The 23,433-nt window shown below is 42.2% G+C and overlaps 1 protein-coding gene and 1 pseudogene across 4 annotated transcripts in view; one reads left to right on the top strand and one right to left on the bottom strand.

The window, feature by feature from the left end:
• The window catches only part of Kcns3 (potassium voltage-gated channel modifier subfamily S member 3), a 51,041-nt gene that overhangs the window by 20,782 nt on the left and 6,826 nt on the right, over positions 1-23,433 (bottom strand). The gene's annotated exons all lie outside the window — the stretch shown is intronic.
• Positions 868-21,586, top strand: LOC117716839 (large ribosomal subunit protein eL18 pseudogene; annotated as a pseudogene).

The following is a 23,433-nucleotide window of genomic DNA, read 5'->3' as shown; positions in this document are numbered from 1 at the left end:
TGGTGAAAGAGCCTTGAATATCTATCGGGACAAGGCTTTATAGTAATCAGTAACTGGGGAGGGGGTAAGTGTGCAAGCATCCAATTGGAAAACTACTGTGGTCTTTAACCTAATTGGCTGGAGCTGGGAGCCATATCATAAACCTAATGTCTGTTCCCCTCTACATTGGTGATTTTTAGGCAAAGGGTGGGCTTGTAACCTTGGGGTATAGGTTTGTTAGGGAAATAACCTGGGATGCTGGTCTTGTTGGGGGTTAGCCTAGAGACTAGAGATAGGCTCGGGTTTTATTGGGGGGCAACTTGGAAACTAATGCTAGGTACCAGCCTGTTAGTTTACCTGAGTTTAAACTGAGGTCAGGTGCTCTAAAACGAAGTCTGAACTTAAAAGATTTGGCCTCTCAGAAGATGTTTGTTCAAGGACTGGGGGGGGGGGGGTAAGTTTATATCAAAACAAACACAAATATAATCTCTCTCTCTCTCTCTCTCTCTCTCTCTCTCTCTCTCTCTCTCTCTCTCTCTCTCTCTCTGAATAATTTAAAGAAAGTGCAAATAAAAACTCTCAACCAAGCAAGCTTTGCCTCATGTGGCTGTATTCCCATAGGCCTATGCTGGCATCCAAGGATCTATCCATTGATGTTTTTCCAATCAACGCTAAGTCCAAAAGGAGAAGTGGGTAGTCATGGAGAAAAAGAAACTATTGATGATAAGCTATAGATAAACAAGAAGTGCCTCTGGCTACATCAGTAATTAAACAAACAGTGTGGTTGAAGACCTTCTAAGGCCCTGGGATCTCACATGGCACACAGCAGCTTCTCCAACACCCCAAGAGCTCAAAGCACCTAAGCCAAGCAAACATGTGAAAGCAAACATGTCTGAAAAATATCCCGGGGACAGTGCAGGCAGAGACCAGGAGGAACAAAGTTTACAGGTTGGTCCCAACAGGGACAGAGCATGCATCCTGACACTCTGTGGGGGTGAATTTCCCCTTCTAACCGATCTGGGTCATGAGAATGATCCAGAAGTGAATTGCAGCTCCATCCAAACTGAACTTTCCAGGTGGAACTCTTGGTGGAAAAGCAAAGAAATCTCTTTAAAAGGATGAATAACCACAGTTGAAAAGTTAAAGGCTCCTGTGTTCTCCTCTGGCCTCCCCTTCTTCCTCTCCCTCCTTCTCTCCAGTGTTTCCCAGAACCACCTTGGACATTTGCCTCCCGAGCCAAGGCAGAAATGCTCCTGTGCCTAATGGTTCCTCTTAGATCCTTTCCAAACTGCAGAATAGTTTAAAAGAAAGTAAGGCTAAACTGGCTGGGAAATCATTATGTAACTCTGAACAGCTTTACCATCGCTGTGTTCAATACGGAAGGAAGAAAATCAAAAGTGCCGGGTGGTGGTGGCGCACGCCTTTAATCCCAGCACTCGGGAGGCAGAGGCAGGCGGATCTCTGAGTTCGAGGCCAGCCTGGTCTACAGAGTGAGTTCCAGGACAGCCAGGGCTACACAGAGAAAAGAAACCCTGTCTCGGGGAAAAAAAAAAGAAGAAGAAGAAGAAAGAAAGAAAGAAAGAAAAACAAAAACAACAAAAAGAAAATCAAAAGTACTTGGGTTCTTTGTCTAGAAGTTTATTACTTTGGCTCAGCACAGAACAGTCAGGGCTGACCCTGGGAAACACAGTAAGGTTAGCCAAGTGTATCCTTTCCACAGACACCTGTACCCAGAGAGGCGTTCAGTCAATGTGTCTTGAATAAATGACATCCCAAACAAATCAGTGTCCTCACTGCCACCTACACTCAGAATGTGTGCACCTTACTAGATTTTCAATCACCTTGATCACCATCTAATGATGAGAACTAGGGAGATGGCTCAGTTGGTAAAGGATTTGCATCAAAAACATGAGGATCTCGGTTTGATCCCTAGAGATCATGTAAAAATGCTGCATGTGGTGTCACACCTTTCTAATCCCAGCAGGCTGAGACAGGAAGATCCCTGGAGACCAATGGCCAACCAGTCTAAACTGAATTAGCAAGCTTCTAACCAATAAGAGACTCTGCCTCAAAAGGAGTAAACTGTGTCTCTAGATGACACCCAAAGTGGTCTTCTGGTCTCTGTGCATGCACACACAGACACACAGAAACACACACACACACACACACACACACAAATGCACCTTAACCCCTGGATTTTCAAAACAAGTTTAATATCAGTCAACAGTAATTGTTAACTTATACTAATCCACACCACTCTATGATAAAAAATGATAGCTACCATTTTCTGAGCCCCCCCCCCCCAACACTCTAGGCACATTTGTGTAATGTTTACAAACATCTCAGCCTTTAACCAGCACACATGACAAGTATTATTCTTATTTTAGAGGTAGGACATCCGGACCCAGAGATGTTATCTGCCCACAGTTCTACACCCAAGAAGTTCCAGAACCAAGGTTCCCAACGGTCCGTCTGATCTTATTTACTGTGGAATCAAGGTTCTTCCGCTCATCATCAGGAAATGTTGAGGGAGGACTGAGCGAAATACGCAAAACATAACCCAAAGCACAAGGCTTGGGGAAGGAAGTGTGAGCGCCCAGATCATGCAATGTTTGTTTCTTTACGGGCCTACCAAGGTGGTCAGGAAGGATCTGTTCAAGCAAAGGAATCATCAGGAGTGATTTAGCACTAAACAGGTCTCTGACTTTGTGATTCAGCTCAAACCTGGCAAAAACCCATCAAGTTCCCTCAAGGCCTGCTTCCTCCTGCAGAATTCCTTTTCCCAGTAATTGATTTGTCTTTCCCATTTCCTCCAGCCTAGCTATATTTCCTGGTGAGTTCAGCATTCAAAACATACAGAATGACTACCTCCATTATTGAGGGGGAAAGGGGAGGAGTAGACAGAATAGTTGACTCTTCCATCATCCAGACACCTGACATACAGAAGCTTGGGGCCTTGAGGGATGAAATGGGTTGTAAACCGTACACAGGAGTGACCACAGCTTCCATAATAAGCTCTTGCCATAGGTACAGGGTGACCTCTAAAACTATAAACATGTGCCTGGTAAATCAAAGGTAATAATCCTCGTGGCATTGCACTACTAGCTACTGTCCTCTGTACCCACACAGAATTCTGGATGTACCTATCATTGTCGTGCCATATTCTTCTGAAGTGTTATCACACCAGCATCCTAGCACCACCCAATAGACTGAGAAAGCTACCAGTTAGATACAGCATCCCACCATCCATCTTCATATTAATTATCCCTGTCATACAGTGGGGCTTCATACATTTTGTTCAAAGCAATTCCTTTCTCCCAAGTCAACAAAATGAAAGAGTAAATTATAGGAAAAAAAAATCAGTACATATAATGAAAGGCAGGTGGTCAAAGGCAAAAGAGGAGGAGGAAACTGGGAAGGACAAAATGGTTGCCAGGACCTATCCCAGCACTGGGTAAATAAAATAATCTTATCCCGGAGAGTCAGCCCACTCTGCCCCAGTGGTGGAGCATCTCAAGGCCAGGGTATTCTCATTCTTAAGCAAACTTGAAACCTCCCTTGCACTGACTCCAGGCTCCAAGATGCACTTCCTGGTGACTAAAGACCCACGTATGTTGTTAACAGGTACCACATGAACTATGCAGTCAATATATGCTCTCCCCTTGTGATTTGCCATGTATGTACATTTAAAAAGTGGAAAGTGGCTTATTTACACTTTCCTGTGAGTTCTGATATAAGTCAGTGTCTTAATTAGGCCTTTGGTTGCTGTAGTGAAATACCATGACCATGAACAACTTGGAGAGTGAATGGTTTATGTGAAATACTTCTACATCATAATCCATCACCAAAAAAAGTCAGGACAGGAACTCAAACGTAGCAGGAATCTGGAGGCAGGAGCTGAAGCAGAGGCCATGGAGGAGAGCTGCTTACTGATTTGTTCATCTTGGCTTGCTCATCTTGATTTCATATAGAACCCAGGACCACTATCCCAGGGATGGTACCACCCACAGTGAGCTGGGTCCTCCCCTACCAATCACTAATGAAGAAAATGCCCTACAGCTGGCTCTTACAAAGGTATGCTTTCAGATGACTCTAGCATATGTCAAGTTGGCTTAAAACTAGCCAGCAGAATTTGATCAGGTTTTTAATGCCAGAAAATGAATTTCTGAAGTTACACGATAGCCTTTGTCTGTGATAAGGACCCTGGGAAATGGCACCTATAAGAAGACTCCTGATCCAGACAGCTTCCCTGAAGACATCTTGACCTTACAAATTTCCACAGCAGATGTCTACACCTTGGCACCCACCACTGTTTCTATAGGGTAGGATGATTGTTTCTTATGGGAATGATCCACAGATTATAAAATATTTAGCAGTATCGATAGTATACTATATAGTATAGTAAGTAACACCCACTTATTAAATAACAAGGTTATGACAATCAGAAATCTCTCCAGAGACGGCAAAATATCTCAACAGCTAAAATGCTTGTCATCAAGCCTAGGAACCCCACAAGAAGAAGAAAACCAAGTCCCACAAGTTGTCCTCTGACCACCACAAGCACACCATGACATACATGTACACACACACACACGCACACACAAATTAATAAAGCTCAGTAAGATGTTCTTTCAAATGTTTTCAGACCCTGTCAAGTGTTCTGCTTGAGAAGCAAAATAATCTCCAACTAAGACAAGAGCTCTATAAACACAGTAAAAGTTCAGACCCTGCCAAGAGCCATAATAGAACAAACTAATAATTAGCAGGTAATCATCCTGAAATGGCTTGCTTGGATTATTATATAATTTGTGACAAGTGAGCCCTTATTCAGCAAGGTTGTAAGGGACTTATTTTAGGAAAGATTCCTGCTATTAATATGCTTTTTCTATTATTATTAAACATATGTAACCATCACTAAGCAATAGCACACCCCTTTGGAGCAGATCTCTGCAGATCCACGACAATGTACTGTCTTCTAGTGATGCTATATAGACTAATAGATGACTTCTTAAGTCTTAATAATGATCCTATAAGAATTCCTAAAATTATGTCAATGATTATTAAGCTCTTTTATAGTGGGACTGCTATTAGGTCCCTTTCTGATAATCAAAACTGCAATGAGAACTCTGCCAGTCTCTCAAGTGTCATCAGTTAATTGCTCTTAGATAGTAACCAGGCTTTCTCCTATGCAGAGCACATTCCAAGAAGTTGTAAAACATTTAACCAAAGGTCATTAAAAGGGAACTAACAATTTATTATAGGTGGTAGGACAGAAGATAAAATATTGCCTGAGTTTATCTATACAAAACTTCACCAATTTCTTACTTATAGTTTTAAACCTTCAGTGAAACTGTGGAGCTAGACAGGTGATGGATATTTAGCCAGATAATTACTCCTAATAGATACGCATGTAAACATTCTCTGTTTACATAATAATAATAGAAATTATTTTAATAGAAATAAATTTCTATTTCAATTTATGATTTGATTTTTGGTGTGAACTTGTGATGAACTTTGTAATATGTGACCATGTATTCTGAAAGATGTATAAGTACTGAAGACAAAGACAAAGAGGGAGTTCGTCGTTCATCCTGTTCTTTCCTTTTCCCCTGCCTAGAATTTTTTCCTTAGAACTTTTCCCTTATTAGAATTTTTTCCTTTTCCCCACTTAGGGCCTTTCCACTTTTCCCCTTAGATAGCTTTAATAGGAAACTTTTTATACTTATTAATAAACTCTATAATAACTTCTCTAAGTGTTTTTCTTCCTGTGACCTCAGACTAGTAGAGCCAGCACTTCCTGCTGAGATAGTACAAAGGCTATTTACTTAATCTTTTGCTGTTTTTAGGATGAGGTGCTAAGTGCCAGAAACTGCAGTTTCTGGCCTCAGAGGATCACAGAAGGCAGGTCAGCTACAGAAGCATAGATAAGTAAACTTTTATTATACAGCAACCCTAAATATCTTGTAAGACCAAAGTCTTACCCGAATCTCAATCTCATAAGAACAAGTCTTACTCCGGCCGACACTCTTCTCCCTCTGCTCCCTCAAGAAGAACCAAGAAGAGAGAAAAATAAGACTTCCCCACCACACTAGGACTAGCCACTGGCAAGACCCCTGTTTTCAACTGGGCATGCAATAATGCTTCCTTGTGGACAAGACACAGGAATTGTCCTCTAATATTTACGTTTTTGAAATCAGTCATGGCATTTCATGCCATATCAGCCAATAAAAACTTTACAAATAAGGAAAGTTACAAGCAACTTTAGAGAAGCTGAGAAGATGCCTTAGGAGGTAATGAACTTGCCACACAAGCATAAGGACCTGAGTTTAGATTCCAAACACTCACATAAAAGTCAGTCATAAATGACAGATACCTATAAGCCCAGCCATGCAGAGGTCGAGATAAGCAGATTACTGGAGGTCACAGGCCAGCCAGTCTAGCCAAATAGGTGAGTTCCAGGTTCAGCGAAAAAGCTAATCTCAAAAAAGAAGCAGAAGCGTGGTTAGGGATAGCATCTAACATTGACTTATACCCTCTATCATGAACTCATACATAGGCACACTCACACACACACACATGTGTATTCATGTGCACACACATGAACACACACATAGCACACATGCACAAAGCAAGTCTAACCTGTTAGGTATCAAATTATGTTTCATATGACTTGAATATAATGATAGTGGTTTTTTTTCTCTATGAGAGTTTGCCTTGTGTTTCCTAGGATGACATACCATGCACGTATATTTATATGGCTTCAAACACATAGCCTGCTTTCTGCAATAATACTGCTCCGGCTGAATATAACCACTCCTAGTCAAAGTTCTCACCTTGTAGAACCTCAGTGAATGTCTTCAAGGGAAAAAAATGCAAATGCATGTCTGTTTCATGGCCTTGCCACTACTCATCAATCACACACCAATTCTTAATAAAACCTGAGGGTAATAAAATTATAGGCATGATAATGGAAGATGAAATTCTATCCTGTCTGTGTCTTGCTTAACTAATGAGAATTTTCATCCAGTGTTTTGCTCCAATAGTATTAAAATATCACAATCAGGCTTCCATAATTGGGTTTACTGCGCAAGAAGAGTTGTGCTGATATTTAAATCCTATAATCCAAAGCCATCAGAAGAATACACCTTCCAGTCGATGCTGACAGTGGATTGCCACCAGTATCCCTGAACTATATTCTTTCTCCAAATTATCAAATTTCAATAATGTGAAAAATCCTTAATATGAAAAATCCTTACATTCACATGATATTTTTTTTTAATTTCAATCGGCCCCAGAAGGAAAAGGAAAGCTTCTCAGGTTCTAATATATTCAAGGATTAAAAATAAACTTATAGATGTTCTGGTTTTCGATGAGAGGCCTGGTTAGTGCTTTTTAAAGTGAAGTCTCTAAATTATACTAGAGAGATCCGTGGAAGTTCTGTTTTTCTCTTGAGTATCTGCAGTGAGTGGATGTAAAAGCATCCCCAGCAATCCCTAAGGCCCAGGGCATTCGTAACCAAACACCACCTTCCTCCCCTCTGGTTCTGTGTTTCCAGACAACCTCCCCTGTGGGATAAGAGAGCAGCAGCATCACAGCTGAGTCACCTCCCCAAAACAATCCATGACACCAAAGCAGAGACAACCAGGCCAGAAGCTGCCTAGGGAGATGTGCCCCACATAGATAAGAGCATCACACAGCCACTGACCCCAGACAGTCACCCCTGAGTACTAACCGGGCTCTCAAATCCCTCTGAATAGTCCATGTGACTGTTACCTTTTCACTGGCCCCAGGAAGAAACTATCCTACCTTCATGTAATCAACCTTGCTCAGGGTGGCTGAAGAAAAAGGTTCCTACTGCAGGCAGAAAGGTAAATTAGCCCAATCGGGAGCCTGAGATCGCGCACAGCCTAATCCTAGCTTTATCTCTCTCCCTTTCCGTGATATGAATGACAACACACTGTGCTGAAGCACTGAGGAAGGGAGGAAGAAAAAGCCAACAGCATTGCAGGATGCAGAGCAGTTTAACACACAGAAAACAGCAGACTGTAAAGTGACTCTGGGAAAGCGTTTCCTAGGACATCATAGCCAGAAGCTCACTCACCTTTCATATTTCCAGTAATATGCGAAGAAAATAAATCACAATTGCATTAAGGATGCATGGAGGAAGGTGTCCAGTGCATCATTAATTCCTCATAAGTTTATGCCAAAAGCCACCTAAGTGTCCATCAATGGGAAGGAGACACTACATAGCCTGGAGATAGCCATGGAGTGGAATCCTCTACACCAGATACTCTCACTGAAAGAAGCATAGTAAACTCTGGGATCTTGTTGGACCTGCGCCCTTCTGTGATCTTCCATGCCTGGGCTCAGTTATCATATCCTTGTCTTGGTTTTGAGTTTTAGTTTCTTGGTTTCCTGAGACAGGATCTCAGTGTCTAACCTTGGTAGGTCTTCAGTCCGCAATGAATTCCAGTCTGGCTTTGAACTTGTGATGTTCCTACCTCATCCTCCCAAATGCTGGCAGTATAGGGACATATGTAACAAGGCTTATGAGTAATGAATGGGGTTTTTGCACTCATTTTATAGATGAGGTAACTGGTGAACAAAGACGTTACTAACTCTCTTGAGTCAATGAATACTTTTTAAAAAAGAAAAGAAAATTTACTGTGTAGCTTCCAGCTTCTGATTCTCCTGACCTGCACTAAGCCACTAATGTTACAGACATATACCATGCTTGGAATTGAACCCAGGCCTGTGCTCACTGGAGAAGTACTCTATCAACTGAGCTACAAACTCGAGCCAAGAGTCAACAACTACTCCATGAGGGCTCCATGATTTCAACTCAAGCAACGCTCTAAAGTCATGTTCCTAGCCACTAATACAATAAGCCTATGCAATAAGGCTTAGTTGGAAAGTAAGACAATTATAGTATACTGTATGGCATGGTCCTGCTCTACCAGATATGCCTGTGCTGATTGCAGAGTGGGAAAGAAAATCTGTAATAATAACATTGAAATGACGTGTGCATTTTTTTCTGGATGATAGAATTTAACATGAGTCTCGCTTTTGACTCTGAATTTGTCAATGTTGTATAAACTTCTTGAAGTGTATTAAGCCTTATAAAATACTTAAGAAACAGTTACATCGGCAAGGAAATATAATAGCACACAAGCAGCCTGGGTCAGTAGTTGAGCAGGAAGGAAAAGAGAGACAGACATGAGGAAGATTTACAACCTGAGGGGAACTTACAGACTAACCAGTGGTAGACTCTTCATCTAAGCCCCCCTATGTCCTGATAGAATCATAAGCTGCTTTAATTCACTGGATGCTGCTTTACCCCCCGGGTTACCTGGGAAGACAAAGAGGCAATATGGAGCTTGACCTCGGAGCTTATAGGAGTATATTACAGAGTACAAGGTAAATAAGGAACTGCCATAGAAAGTGGTCAATTCAGAGGATGAATAGTCCCTGCAATAGGAGTGGAGATGTATATGAGTAGAAGCATTACAGCCAAACCTTGAGGGGCACAGAAGTTGTGATCTGGCAAAGGACACAGAATGGAAGGCAGTTCCAAATGGAGGAAGCTCATGCCAAATAAAAGAAGAGGAAAACCTCTGCTGGGTACAAAGAGTTGGGAAGCATAGAGTTCAACCAAGACAGAGCTTATGAATTCAAGACACTGACATACCCTTTCCTCTTCAAATGTCCAAAGAACTCCACCTGTACAGGTCAACCCTTTTGAGAGCTAGAAAGAAGGATGCTCCCGGAAGAGGGATCTAGCTTACCTATAGCCATACCTACTTCTCTGAAATGAGTAGACTATACCCCAGACCTCTAAATATTTGTCAATAATAAACCAATAAGAAATGCCAAAAATCTCCAGGCATTGGTGCTGCTCCTTGGATGTCTAGAACAGAAGGTGACCTTGGGTACCTTGGTGCACAGGAATTCCTGGGATCTCAGATGGTCAACAGTGAATTCTAGGAGAGCCATCAAAAAATGTGAGCAAGAACAGAAAATGAGGTAGCTTCAGTAACTCATCCCTCCTTCTATAGTCCCCTCTCCACAAAAGACAGCACAGGGCACTGCAGAGGAATCTCAGAAGGGATATATCTTGACTTCTCCTAACTCCAGCTGATACTGAGTGATTCCTTCCATCAAAACAGGCTTGGGGTAGGAGTGCTGATATGGTAACCACAGCAAAGGGTTTGGATAATCCCTGGCCCTGGTAAGAGTTGCTGCAGGAGCCACAAAATGCCTCTTAGACTCTTAGCTGCCTTGAATTCACAATAATCACACACCTACTCCTAAGACTTCTTTAATGATTTGATTAAGGAACACATATATTGCTTAATCACAAATTGGTTTTAGTATTTTGATAAGTGCATTTCAATATGGTAGGAGTCCTTTCTATCCTGTGGCTTTTCTGTTTTGCATTTTGTTTTGTATTTAAAAACACTGTTCTGACACTGGGAACAGGAGCTGTCCTACTAATAGGTCCCTTTTCCTTCTTCTGGGTTGCTGCCTTGTCTGGCCTTGATGTGATGGTATGTGCCGGCTCTTGTGTTAGCTTCTTATGCTACGGTATGTTCTGTGGAACATATGTCCACTGGAGGCCTGCTCTTCTCTGGCTTCTCTGATGGAAAAGGAGAGAGACAGCAGGAGGGGGTGGGAGAAGAGGAAACTGCAGTCAAAATATCTGAGAGAACAAAAAAAAAATACTGTTCTGAAAAATGGCCCACTGCTTCTTTGATTGCCACAAGGAACTCTGGCACACACACGGGGGGGGGGGGGGGGGGGGGGGCGGGGGTGAATTCCTGGACTCTGACTGGTAAATCATATTTGGCTGCTATTGTGTCAGCCTCCAGTGCCTTCCATCTTAGAGCCAAAGTCAAAGTTCCCTCTGTTCTTCTCTGCTTTTAGCTCCTCAAGCTTTTACCCATAAGCCATAAGGCTTTTCCTGATCAACCTTATTCCTGCCAGTGAGGTGTGGGCTGCCTCAGGGCCTTTGTCATAGCTGATCTCTTCCAAGGATGCTCTAGTCACAGGATAAGCTGAGAAAGTTAACATCAAGGTTCAAATATAGAATATGTTTATATCCTACTTTTAAAAACTTAAATATAGAATATCCTATAAATATATATAATATATATATATATATATATCCCTAGAAACAAAATTAAGTATAGGATATATGAATATATCCTATATCATATATATATATCATATATGTATATCATATATCATATCATTTATCATATATCATATATGTATATATGCATATATAGACACGTGTTTTCTATTTATCTTATTTATTAGAATTTGTACTCTACTGTACATACAATACTACAAATGCCTTCCAACTCATCTGTCACATAATAGCTTCTTAAAATTATTTGCAGATTCAATTGATAAACTTTTTTATTAACTTATACTTCTCACACAGCTTGGCCGTGAGCTACTACCATTCCACATTAATGCTCTCTTGCCCATTATATTAAATGAGAGAAAGTGGAGAAATCAGCACCAAGCAACCTGGCTCGTGATTAGTGGAAATGAGCAGCGTTCGGACTTGAGGCAGTGGTAATGGATCACCGCACGGCCAGGACTTCATATAACCCACAGATGATGACAATATAAGACAGCATTTCAAAGCTCACCACAGTAAACTAGTGTGGCCAAGGGAAGATCTGACACAGAAGAGCAGGCATCACAAAACACCTCGTCCCATTCTGTCCCCAGAAAGGGTTAGTTTTAATAGCAGCTACTGTTTCCTTTGGAATAATCCACTAAAGCTTGTCAAGATTGGACTCCTCTGGTTCGTTATAAAACATAGTCAAGGGCTGAGGTGTGGCTCATGGTGGAGTGCTGGCCTAGCACGCACAAGGACCTGGAGGCAGTCCTCTGTACTACCACAACCCCAAAAAAGTTAAGGACAAATAAAGTACTAAATGACATCAATCACAAACCTCTTGATGAAGATGTTCTCAAGCCCTTCAGATATGAAACACACACATACACACACACACATATACACAAAAGCACACTGAAACCTCCCTGAATGCTTCACTGCAACATGGCTGTGTGTGTACATGTGTGTACACATATATATATGTGTATATATATATATATATATATACACATATATATATGTGTGTGTGTGTATACATGTGTACATATATGTTTGTGTGTCATATATGTGTACATTTACATATACAGAGATTGTATGTATATTTACCAGATACAAATATAGATATAGATATTTGGTCAGAGGTTAACCTTTGGTTGGGCATTGTGATAGTTTGTATATGCTTGGCCCAGGGAGTGGCACTATTAGAAGGTGTGGCCCTGTTCAAGTAGGTGTGGCCTTTGGGAATAGGCATGGCACTGAGGGTGTGGGCTTTGATACCTTTATCCTAGCTGCCTGTAGGCCAGTATTCTGCTAGCAGCCTTCAGATGAAGATGGAGAACTCTCAGTTCCTCCTGCACCATGCCTGCCTGGATGCTGCTATGTTCCTTGATGATAATGGACTGAATGAACCTCAGAACCTGTAAGCCAGTCCCAATTAAATTTTGTCCTTTATAAGAGTTACCTTGGTCATGGTGTCTGTTCACAGCAGTAGAACCCTCACTAAGACAGGTATCTTCTTCAGTCACTATCCATCTTATTTTTTGTTACAGTGCCTCTTATTAAACAAGGAACTGAACAATTCAGCTAGACCTTCTGGGTAGTGAGTCTAAGAATCTGCCCATCTCCACCTCCCCAAGGCTGGGATTACAAGTGTACACCACATGCCCATTCATTCTGTACATGGGTTCTGGAGTTTGAACTCGTGTCCTCGTGCTTTCTCAGCAAATACTTTACCAGCTAAACTGTTCCCGGAGCACACAGCTCTCTGAGGTTAGTTTCTATACCCATCCTTTGCTCCTCTTGTACCACACTATGTGTGTTTTAGCTAAGGGCAGCTCTAAGCAGCAAGACCCAAAGATGCTACCAGTCTGCATGTGCATTTGTCATCCTGAAACTCCCTAAACCCTACCGTTCCCTACACTAACACCATTCTTTACTGTTCCTCCCACTTCTCAGATAACATTTGTAGTCTGGAGGAAATCTCACTACCTCTACTCAAGTTTTAAATCTCTGGCCACAAATTAAATACCTTCAGGGACCAGGACAATGCCCACAGTGAAAGGAGGAGAAGCCCTGGCCACTATGAGAAGCAAAAGTATGCTAGGTAATCCAAAAGGCTGAGCTCACCCTTGGGTCTCAGGAGGCTACATCATCCAATTTATCAGGAGCACTCACATGTCTGATTTTTATAATTTTTTTTTAAACATTGAAAACTATTGTTGCTCATGTTTTTAAGACTGTGAGCCAAACCAAAGACATTCATGGCCTGGAAACAACTGACAAGTTACCACATTGTCTTCTCTATACCTTAGTCATTCCCAGTGATCCTTTCTGTACTCCTGTTCTTCTCCCTAACCCCCATCTAAAGACAGAATGTAGACATGTAGCCCCTGTCACCTCCCCCTTTTTTTTTTGTCCCTACATCCCGGCCCATACACATACACACCACCACCACCACCACCACCACCACCACCATCACCACCACCACCACACCACATCACATTCTGGGCCCCTACAACTTCCCCTACTGGGTTTCTCCATTTGAATAATCCACTGAGACCCTAAACACGTCCAAATGTGCCATTTGTTCTCTACTCTCACCACACCTGAATCTCAAGTCAGATATCCAGAAATCATGCCAGCCAGATGCAGATCTTCCCCTCAGCCCTCACAGCACTGACACAAAGCCAGTGCCAATGGTAAACTCAGCTATGTTCCTGGAATCTTTCACATCTGTTCTCTTTCCTCCAGAAATGCTGTGTGTTTCTTCTGGTTGGCCACAGTAGACTCTGACTATACCCCTTGCCTTCTGCCCATCTTTATTCCTTACTAGGGTTGGATTTTGTTACAGCACACACACAAGAGGCTCTTCAAGCCTTCAGGATAAACACTAGATCCACAATGCTTAGGGGAAATGTGGCTTCTCCACTCAGTAGGTAAGTGGTATTAGAAAAGCTAATTGAGCTGCTTCAGCCTCAGTTTCCTAATTCTTAAAGTACAGATACTGAATGTGGCATATTGAATAGGAATGGCCCCAGAGTCTCATGTTTGAATACCTGTTCATAGGGACTGGCATTATTAGGAGGTGTAGCCTTGTTGGGGTAAGTAGTTAATATATCCTCAAGTGTGGCACACAGTCTCCTTCTGCTGCCTGTGGATCAAGATATAGAACTCTCAGCTCCTTTTCTAGCTCCATGTCTGTCTGCCTGTTGCCATGCTTTCTGCCATGATGGAAGCTCTGAAACTGTAAGGCATCCTCAATCAAATGTTTTCTTTTACGAGAGTTGCCGTGGCCATGGTGTCTTTTCACTGCACTGGAGACCCTAACTAAGACACTGAATACCAAATATGTCTTGTGTAGATCAGCTAGGAAGGTAAAAGAGGAGACAGAGTTTTCTCATCATTCCTTATCCATCATCCTCACCTGCCACAACCCAACTGATACCCTGGCACTGATGAAGAACGCCTTAAAGTTTGCCAAAAAGCTCCCCAGCTCCAAATTGTGGAGGTCTGCACACTTGCTTTGTCTACTCAGAGTGCCCTACAAGACTCCGCTCCATCCTTCTCTCATTGACCTCAGGTTCCTCCCTCCCCCAAACCCATGTCTGCTTCACCCCTGCAACCACCAGCCCCTGTGTCTGCCTGGACAGAGTTTTTAATTTGCTCTCTGTAACAGAGTAATCTGTTTACTGTTGCCACCTGCACTGCACTGAGAGTTCCTCAAAGGCAAGGGGTCTCATGTTCCTTAATCGTTGTATCCTTGATGCTGAATAATAAATCATGAATGTATGAATAAGTTAATGACCCTTTGAATTCCCAGACCAATCCAGAGAGGCACGTATACTCATGGTTCACCACTGGTGGTCAAGAAAAGGGAGGTTCAAAATGGTTGAGTACAGGACCTGGTATAGAATGCATTGCTTAGTAAACAAACTGTTTACCATATAAACAGTAGAATCTGAAACTGGTTCCCAGAACCCATGTAAAAATGCCAGGCATTGTGGTAGTAGGGGTGGCGTGTGCTTGTAATCTCAGCACTGTGGCGTTAGAAACAAGTGATTCAGGGGGCTTGTCAGCCAGCCTAGCTCAGCTGGTGAATCCCAGGCCAAGGTAGACAGTGCCTGAGGACTGACACTCAAAGGTGATTTCTAAACTCCATACATGTGCACATGCACCCACATACAACTGTGCGCACATACAAATGTGCATGCACACATACATATGCACATATGTGGTTGGGTACAGAGCAGAGTAAGTGAGGCAAGAGCCCACAAAAGCCCAGAATCAGGAAAAGGAGTGCAAAGAGACACCATTCTGCCTCTTCTGCTGATGGCTTGTTCTGTATACACCAGGCTCTTGTTCCCAAAACAAACCAACTTTATCTCCCTGAATGAGTAAAGGAATAATCCACAGGCGCTTTTTATCACCACACAACTGTTTATGTGAGAATCAACAAAATGTCTACAAAGTGCCCGAGATCTCAATAAACAAGTGCAGGTAGCCTTCTAACAGGGTCTGTCACTGAACAGTTTTTCTTAAAAGCCTACCTATACATGGCTTACTTTGTGCCAAGCACTGCATAAATTACTTTGCTAAATGTTGCATCATGCAAGGTAAATGTTATCATTGTTATTTCCAATCTGAAAATGAGGAAACCAGAACTACCAAGGAGTAAAAGCATCCCCAACCAGAAAAGGCAGGAATTGGACTCAAAGTCATAGGAACAAGGTCCACTAGCCAGTCTGCTAGCATATCAATCTCAATCTGCTGCTTTCTAGCAGAAGACAGATAGATGTAATGTTAGTTACTTCTTTCATAGCTGCAATAAGTTACCCGACCAAAGCAACTTAATGAATGAAAGGTTTATTTTGCCTTACGGTTTGAAGAGAAGTCCTTCATGATGGGGAAGCATGGTGGCATGTGTGCGAGACAGCAAACTGAGTCTCCAGGCAGAAAGCAGAGGGTGATGGATGCTGGGACTCAACTCCCTTCTCCTTTTTATTCAGTCCAGGAGGCCAGCTTACTGAATGGCTAAACATTAAGATGGGTTTTGCCACCGGAATTAACCTAATCTAGGTAATCGCTTACAGGCCTTCCCCTGAGGCTTGTCTCCTAGATCAGTGGTTCTCAACCTTTGGGTTACAACCTGTTTGGAGGGAGGGTTGAACAACCCCTTCACAGGGATCACATAAGACCATCAGAAAACACAGATACTGAGGTTGGAGAGATGGTTCGGTGGTTAAGAGCACTGAATGCTCTTCCAGAGAACTGGGTTCAATTTCTATCACCCACATGGTATCTCACAACTGTCTGTAACTCTAAGATCTGGCACACACAAACATATATGCAGGCAAAGCACCAATAAACATAAAAGAAAAATAAATTATTAAAAACAGGAAGAAAACATATTTACATTACAATTCATAACAGTAGCAAAATTAGTTATGAAGTAGCAACAAAAATAATTTTATGGTTGGAGGGTCACCATAACATGAGGAACTGTATTTAAAGGGTCACAGGGTTAGGAAGGTTGAGAACCATTGGCCTAGATCTTGTCTAGTTGATAATTAATATTAATCATCACAGATAGATACATAAATAAGTAAGTAAATAGGCACACAGATAATTACTATATCAATGATAAAAAACATTCTAACATAGATACACAGATAGCTATTGATGGGTGATAGACAAAAAGTGACTATAAAGTAATAGTACCTACAATCAAGCATGACTCAATAGGTTAATATATACATTGTATTTATTCCAATGTGTAGTGTGTTATAAGTCTTGCATCACACTTTATTATTTTATCACTAAATTCTACAAGAACCCTAAGAATCATCTAGATAAGAACTGGGAGTTTTAACAACATAAGAGTTTCCTCCACTTATCTGATGCTAATCTGAAAGGCTCCAGGAACACAGGAGAAGTCACTGGGGACTGAACCTGGGAAACAGCAGGGTTGGTCCTTGGGGACCTCATTTTCTCAGTACATCCCAGGCATCCCAGGCTCCATCTCTGCAAATAATGATCTTGATGTTCATCCTGCTCCCGTTTCAACTCAGTGGGAAAAACTATAAAACGAGCCTTTAAAATGGTGTGAAGTAGACCTTGGACATCTCTTACATCCTTCAGGGATCTTTGAACATATGTAACAGGAACTTGTGGTGACAAACCAGCACAAACATAATTTCTTTTTCCCCAAAAGATTGTGTGATGTTTCTAGAATCAAAGAAGGTGAGAATAAGCAGGAGCCTTCCTGAAAAAAACTGGAAGTCACTCAGCTAATAGGGCATGTAACTAGCTAAGGCCATTCCACCTGCCCACTCAATGCCTATTCTGAAGGACAAACAAGAAGCTGGCAGCAGGAACATCCAGGGACACCCCTAGTTGTTACCTTTTACCCAGATAACATCCAAATAGGAACATATCAAGAAACTCAGTCAAATAGTTATACAGCCAAAATTTCCACTCAACCCTTTCCAAAAATCCTCTGTGTATGTCTGTGTCTGTGTGAGTGTGAGTGTGTGTGTGTGTGTGTGTGTGTGTGTGTGTGTGTGTGTGTGTGCAAGAGAGAGAGAGGGAGGGAGGGAGGGAGGAAAGAGGGAGGGAGATTATGTCATTTCAGTGTCATTTCAGACATGAAGGAACACATGCCCTTTTCCAATGCCTCTCAATCACAGCAGTAGACAAGCAAATGATGTCTTCGAGTTCACACTACTGTCCATATCCTCTTGATATATGACCACATGAACTATCATGTATCCTATGTACATCTTCAAAAGTAGGCCAGCAGCATCAGGGAAGAGCCCAAACTCCTTGGCCATCAAGCAAGAAGACTACTTCCTACTCATCTGGCCACCAGGCTACTTCATGCCTCCCTGTGGCAGCCCCAATAGACCATTTATTACCCCTGGTCATACCAGGAATTCTCCCATTGGTTCCAAATTGTTGAACCAATTCCACTTAATGGTTATCTTCTTTCTATGTAATGTTCTGTCTTTAGGTAATCAGCTGAAGGGGCTGGAGAGATGGCTCAGCAGTTTAAAAAAGCACCAACTGCTTTTCCAAACAACTTAAATTTGATTCTCAGCACATACAAGGTGATTCATAACCATCTATAACCCCAGGACCAGGGTATCTGAATCCTCCCCTGGCATGCAAGTGGCACATAGACATACATACATACAGGCAAACTCGACACCAAATTTTAAAACAAAATTAATAAAAATACTACCTGAAATGTCACCATTTCCCAGGACTTCCATTGTGTTCCCTGTTCCCTTCCTGATGAACATGTACCCCTACAAATCTGTTTGTAGAACCCCATTTCCCAGCAATATCCCTGACATGCCATGATATCAATGTCTGATTCACAGCAGACAAGTGGGAGAAGTCTATCTGGTGGAAATATGACTAAATTAATGTTCTACTTCTTTCTTTAAAAAGCAATGGGAGTGGGAGAGATGGCTCAGTCTTTAAAGTGTCTATATCATAAACATAAGAACCATTATTCAGATCCCAACACCCATAGAAAAAGCTGAGCACAGCAGCAAGCACCTCTACAGCCCTCGGGAGGTAAGCGCAGGAGAATCTCTGGGACCCATAAGTCAGCTAGTCTAGCAGAATCAGTCAGTTTCAGGGTCAGTGAGAGACCCTGTCTCAAAATAAAACGTGGAAGATAATTGAGGAAAACATCTGTCTTCAGTCTGTGAGCCGACATACACACATACACCACACATTCCAAAAAAAAAAAAAAAAAAAAAAAAAAAGATAATAAAATTAAGTTTTTAAAAGGGGGCTTGACCCAGAGGCCTCATACCAGACCAATTAGTCATTGCAATAAACATCTGCAATGAAAGGCTTGTGTACGAAAGGGTATAAAGGTGGACATAGTGTGACACTTCCACAGTGAGAGTCTTTTTCTCTTTCTTAGGTGGGGAGGTTGCAAGGGTAAAGGGCAGGTAAGAAAGGAAGCGGGAATTAGTGGAACTGAAGTGCATGATGTGAAATTCACAAAGAACCAATAAAGTTTTAAAGGGGACGTCTCCTGCTCAAAGTGGAGAGGAGTTGGAGAGAGTGTTCCCAAGGAAGAGTCTCTCATACCAAACCACTGCTCCTGGGGCTGCCTCAAGTGTGTTGAGAAGAGACCTGATGTGCCTGGGTAAGGGGATACTCAGGGGACCCTACACCCTCTCAGAGGAGAAGGAGGAAGGACTGTATGAGGGGGTGACCAGGAGGGAGCAGTGAGCAGGATGTAAAGTGAATAAATAAAAATAAGAAGTCATAATTGTGCTCAATTCACTTTCTACTGATATCAAAACACCCGAGACTGAGTAGTTTATAAAGAACGGAAGCTTCTTTAGCTCATAGTTTTCAAGTCTGGGAAGTCCAAGAGCATGATGCAGCATCTGATGTAGACCTTCAGGCCACATGCTAACCAGCAGGAGCCACACGTAGTGAGCCAGAGTAAGCAGAGTAAGAAAGTGGCTCTCTTTCTCTCCTCACAAAGCCACCAATGCCATAGCAGGGGTTCCATCCACGTAACTTCATCTAATCTTAATGACCTTCCAAAGAGCCCCACACCTGCAAATACCCCCAACATGTGAATTTCACTCACATTCTCCATGTTCTTAATATCACCACAATTACAATTCCTAGACGTGAATTTTGAGGGACGTACACAAGCCGTTGTATAAGTTCTTGCTTCTCTGCACCCAGTCTGAGTCCTGGCATGTTATGGCAATTCCAGAGGGTTTCAGAAAAACATCTATTGCTGCTAAACGAAAACAGAGCGCATTTGCCAAAACATAAATCGTCAGTATATTTATAACGAAATTCCCAGAGGGCCAAGTGTCTTCTGCTGTAACATGTTGCCACAGTGACTACTCTGGGCAGTGAAAAACAAGTTTTACTTAACTTCTTAAAAGACATAATAAAATTAATACTATGGCTTGTGTAGTATCCAGGCCATTATATAAAAAGAAATGCATAGGGGATGTGTTTATGCTTCAAAACATCCACATCCAGGTGCGAGAAGCCATCCTGGAGGGATGCTTTTTAATGCTTTGCCCAGTCTGCTATGACTAACATTACACTTTATGAATACAAATATATATATATATATATATATATAATAATGAGATCCCCAGGCAATGTAAGTTTTAAAAATGCTTTTAATTTGACTTATTAAAATTAATTCTCATACCTCCTCTTATCCAACTCATTTTCTACATGCATCTACCTCTCTCTGAAGTTCCCAGTTCTTGATATGAGGAAGAACAAGACAGAAGAGAGCTAGGGGGCAGCATAAATCCAAAGAGCTGTTCGCCAGCCAGCAGGGACGTTAGTGTCTCAAGGGCTAAGCCGCAGAAGCCAGCTTTGCCCAGTACCTGTGGGCAGGTGCTCACTTCCCTCCCGTCCTACCATACTGCAAGAAAATCTTCACCACACAGGAAACAGGAACGAATACTGAAAACACAAAACCCCAGGTTCCCCAGAGTAAAATGTCGTGGTGGCTTTCTTAACCTGATTTGCACAAAGGTTCACATCTCCGTGCTTCCTACTTAAAATAAGTAGGGAAATTCGCAACCACTCAACACTCACCCATTTGAGTAGAACCTAAAGAAATTCCTGGCTGGGCGGTGGTGGAGCACGCCTTTAATCCCAGCACTTGGGAGGCAGAGGCAGGCGGATTTCTGAGTTCGAGGCCAGCCAGGTCTACAGAGTGAGTTCCAGGACAGCAAGGGCTACACAGAGAAACCCTGTCTCGAAAAACCAAAAAAAAAAAAAAAAAAAAAATTCCTGGCTTTCTGGACCTGACCAAGCAGAAGGTGTCATCGTGGCTGTTGGCATTTGCCACATGCCACATGGACTGAAAGGTTCAGCGCAAGGAGCCTAAGATCCAAGACATGTACCTGCGGCTTCTAGTCAAGCTGTACAGGTTTCTGGCCAGACGGACCAACTCCACCTTCAATCACGTTGTGCTGAAGAGGTTATTTATAAGCCGCACTAACCGGCCACCTCTGTCCCTGTCCCAGATAATCCGAAAGATGAAGCTTCCTGGCCAGGAGAACAAAACCGCTGTGGTTGTAGGGATGGTCACAAATGATGTGTGGACTCTGGAGGTGCCGATGCTGAAGGTGTGTGCACTGTGGGTGAGCAGCCTGGCCAAAGTCGCATCCTCAAGGCTGGGGGTAAGATCCTCACCTTTGACCAGCTGGCCCTGGAATCTCCCAAGGGCCGACGCACTGTGCTCCTGTCTGGTCCTCAGAAGGGCTGAGAGGTGTACTGACATTTTGGCAAGGTCCCAGGAACCCCACACAGCCACACCAAACCCTAAGTTCATTCCAAGGGAAGAAAGTTCATTCATGCCAGAGGCCGAAGGGCCAGCCAGGGCTATAAAAACTAACCCTGGTACTCTATTCACAGAAGGAAAAAAAAAAATGTTCTGCAATGTTTTGTCTTATTTCCTCTTTTCTATACCACATAGTAGCAAAGTCTCAGCTGAACAGTCTGAAGCTGGGCCCCATGATCTAATGACTTCATGAAAATGGATTCTGAGATTCCCACCAAGAAGGCTAAGAATGTGTTGCAGAGCTCTTAACTCTGTTGGTAAAAATGCCTGGTAAAAAGCAGTGGCTCCATTAACATTTAGAGCCATATAATGCAGCTGTGCAGACCATGCTTTTTACCTAACCATCCCATATGGAAGGACTAGCTTTCATATGATGCGGCAACATCATCTTAGGCTCCTTACAGAAGAGCTGGAGAAACTCAGTTGCTCACCAAAAAATGCATAGCACACTGATATTCACTCTCAAATCAGCATAAGATGTCGATGAGTCTGCTTAAAGAGCAGAATTCTCAACGCATAGAAAGGAAGTATCATCAGATTGCTATTTCTCATCTCAAGCCACTCTCTCCCAACAACAAAACACAGTATTCTAGCCCAAGAACTATTCTTAGGTTGTTAGAGTGTGTGCTTTTATACTGTACTACACTTTCAAAAGTTTCGAAAGATGATGAGGAAGGATAAAAGGATTTGAGGAGATGCTGAGAGGGATGTGGATATTGGGGGCTTTTTAGTTTTGACAAAGACCAAGGATAAACTAATAGACACAGATGGATGGCTGGAGGAATGCATGGATGGATGGATGGATGGATGGATGGATGGATGGATGGATGGATGGACGGGTGGATGGGTGGGTGGATGGATGGATGGATGGATGGATGGATGCATGGATGGATGGATGGATGGATGCATGGGTACTAGGTAGATGCCATAAAATTAGGTAGATAATAGATAGATAGATAGATAGATAGATAGATAGATAGATAGATAGATAGATAGAAAAATATGATAAATTTATACTGTCTTACACATTCTTTTACACTTTCATCCCAGAAAACATAAATTTTGAAAACAAAGAGGCTCAACCCCAGAACATAGACTCATAGCTGTTGATCACCCAGATAAAAATCTAATCACCAAAGTAATCAGAAACCCCAATAAAAATTTATTCATGTCTTCCCACTGCAGTCTGAATAAGCCATAACATCTTGAACTTGGCTTCAAAGCCACAGCATGATCTAGCTCCTGCCCCACCCTCAGGCTTCTCCCAAACATTCTCCTACAGCCTTCTTCCAATGCTTGGCACTCAGTCCTCAGCTTGAGATCCTCTTACCCCAACCCTTCCTTAACAAATTTCTTTCCACCCCTTAGAATGAAATGTCCTCTTCAAGTGGTCTCGTGAAATTTCCACACTTATAAAATAGGCATCATAAAAACTCACGAGACAACCATTGCCCAGTGTGTGTTATTTATTGACTTCAAAGACTACAACGTGAAAACATCTTTGCCAGAACCAAAGCATCTTCTCAGGCCAAATGCACAAACCACAGCCTTTAACCACGAAGTCTCCCTTCTTTTTTGGCCAATTATAACTTTTACCTCAAATAAATCATAGGGGATACTTTTATATTTACCTTGGCACAGGAATCAGAGTTTAAGAAAGCCAGACTTCTTCATAGAAGAAAAATAAAGAGACGTAAGCATATCCAAGCTCCTGGATCCAGTCTGCTGGCTACCTAATATCTGAAAGCACTACTTGCTAGGATCTAAGTCTTCTTGACTGAAAAGAGTCTTAACCCACTGGACATGGTGACTCAAGTTAATCCAAGATTAAATGATTCTATGTATCACTTTCAATCCTATGGTCCTAGCTCAATCTTACTACCTATAGCTTTAACTGGATCACTGAGAGTTCTTTCTTAAAGGAACAACAGCATAATTGAGGAGGATTGAATATGCTTGGCCC

This window comes from Arvicanthis niloticus, chromosome 11, assembly GCF_011762505.2.
Source record: "Arvicanthis niloticus isolate mArvNil1 chromosome 11, mArvNil1.pat.X, whole genome shotgun sequence".
Lineage (NCBI taxonomy): Eukaryota > Metazoa > Chordata > Mammalia > Rodentia > Muridae > Arvicanthis > Arvicanthis niloticus.
This window is presented reverse-complemented; position numbering and strand designations above follow the sequence as displayed.